Below are 2,452 nucleotides of genomic sequence, written 5' to 3' on the forward strand. Positions count from 1 at the left end.
TGCAAACATGCAGCATTCTACCAGCGTGACCTGTCGATAGCGTGGATTGATTATCGGAAAGCTTTCGATTTGACCTCCCATAGACTTATCATCTGTTTTTTGGAAATCTTAAAGGTGCATCCGCAAATAGTTACGTGCATAGAGAGATTGATGCCGCTTTGGCAAACCAGATTTACTATCTCATCTGGAAAAAATCGTGTGACAACTAACAAGGTCACCTTTCAGAGAGGTGTCTTTCAGGGCAACACCATGAGCCCACTCCTCTTTTGCCTTACATTATTGCCACTATCTCTAGCACTTCGCCATTCCGACGGGTACTTGTGCGGCCAACCTGCAGATCGAAAATAAAGGTCACTCATGTATCTTACATGGACGGTCTAAAGATCTATGCTAAAACCAAAGAGCAACCACATCTAGCTCTAGGGATTGTAGATCGATATACTAAGGAATTCGGAATTTGGGTTAGACAAATACGCCAAGGTTTACTTGAAGCAAGGAAAACTTAATGACATCCCTGAAGATCCTGAGCTCGTTGATAGAAGCGCTATACGACACCTTTGTGCTGGAGAGATTTATACTCTCTCTCTCCGAAGCAAATACTAACGTCTCATCCGGCAGATTTGGTCTTCCGAACTGTCGGCGAGGAACAAAGTATCTGCAACGAACATGCTTGCCGTCCCGGTAGTACTCTCTTCATTTGGAGTAGTTCCATGGACGAAGAACGAGCTCAGATCTCTTGATATCGGGACAAGAAAGGTTATGCACATGAACAAAAGCATGCATCTTAAGTCTTCCGTTCCGCGACTGTACATCTCACGCCATCAAGGTGGTCGCGGAATATTGAGTCTTGAATGTCTTCACAACAGGATTATTCTGGGTACAGCACATAGAGTTGCAAATGGAAGGGAACCTCTTCTTAAAATGGTCAGGAATCACGAAGAAGTAGGCAAAGGAGCGTTTCTGTACAAAGCAGCGGAGGAGGCTGCTGAAACACTCGGACTTGACTTCAGTATTAGGGATGAGAAAAATGCATCACATCTTATCTATTTTGAGTACTCGCTCCTGAAAGCCCGGATTAAGAAAGCACAAGAAAAAAACTTTCGGGAACAGCTGCTCGATAAAAGGATGCACGGTATCTTCCACAGAAATGTGAAGGATCACTCAATGTCTTGTGAGCTAACGTTTGTTTTCCTTAAATCACCCGGATTGAAGTCTAGTACGAAGGGTTTTATTTTGGCATGCCAAGACGGTGTTATTTCCACCTTAACCCTCTGCCGCCCACAGTGACATATTTGTAACGATCGGCAGCCTTGGCATTTTTTAAATATTACTCTAAGATGAATGGCATTTTTTATAGCATCGTTTTATATGTTAGTCAGAAGGCTAATGAGCTGAAAGTTGTTTATATACACAGCACCTTAGGCATAACGGTAGAGGGTTAACATACCGCCGCCACATTTTGAGCCAAGACATTCCTGATGATAGCTGCAGGGCGTTTCATGCACACCCCGAGCATTTAGCTCATATTATCTAGTTGTCCAACTCACGCGGACCACCTATCTCACGGTTGTGAGACGTGGTTATGGCTGAAATTTTACCACGATTTCACTGGAAGCGGGTGCAATTTTTCAGATTAGCATCCGTTCCCGGCGAAATTTTGCGGTTGTCCTTATGACAAATTTTTAAAATATAATTTGGAAGTTATCAAACGGTAAGGCTGCAATAGAGAAGGCTGAATAGAAAGGCACGAGATACGTGATGAGAATGTGTTCGTTAAAGCTGAAGGAGGCTCAACAGAAGAGAATTCGCAATCACCTAATGATTGTTGTCGATACTTTCATCCTTAGTTTTAAAAAGGTCTATGCAGAAAGATCGAGCGCGAGGTAAATACATTTTCCAGCGCAGATTTTTTAAATCTGAATCATCAAAATTCCATAATTTAGTAATAAGAAAACTTAAAAGTTTCCTAGTTTTGAATAAAAAGTTCTGGAAATCAAAAATTAAAAATCATAAATCGAAAATGGCAAATTTTAATTATTTTAAATAACCAAAGTCAAATATACAAATTCTAAGTCTAGAAAATTGAAGACATTTTGAATCGAAATCAGCTCAATTAGAGAATTTTCAAATATCCTCCTACATATAAAAATGCGTAACCTCCATTAATTGCACATGGAGGAGAGTTTCTTACATTGTGAAGTTTTTCCATGATCTGATGAATACATGGTCTAGCCACAAGTGAGTAAAAAAAACGAAACAGTCATCACTCGCCGGTTAATTTCTCCAGCTTGAATAAGTAAGGTGACGAATATAAGGGATTTTAAAATGTAAGATGTAAGAATAAAAATGTCTTGTTATTTTGAGGAGTAGAAATATTTGAATCCTAATCAAATGTATTATAATAAGGGGCCATCCATATACCACGTGGATAGTTTGGGGTGGGGGGGGGGGG

Source organism: Belonocnema kinseyi, chromosome 2 (genome assembly GCF_010883055.1).
Source record: "Belonocnema kinseyi isolate 2016_QV_RU_SX_M_011 chromosome 2, B_treatae_v1, whole genome shotgun sequence".
NCBI lineage: Eukaryota > Metazoa > Arthropoda > Insecta > Hymenoptera > Cynipidae > Belonocnema > Belonocnema kinseyi.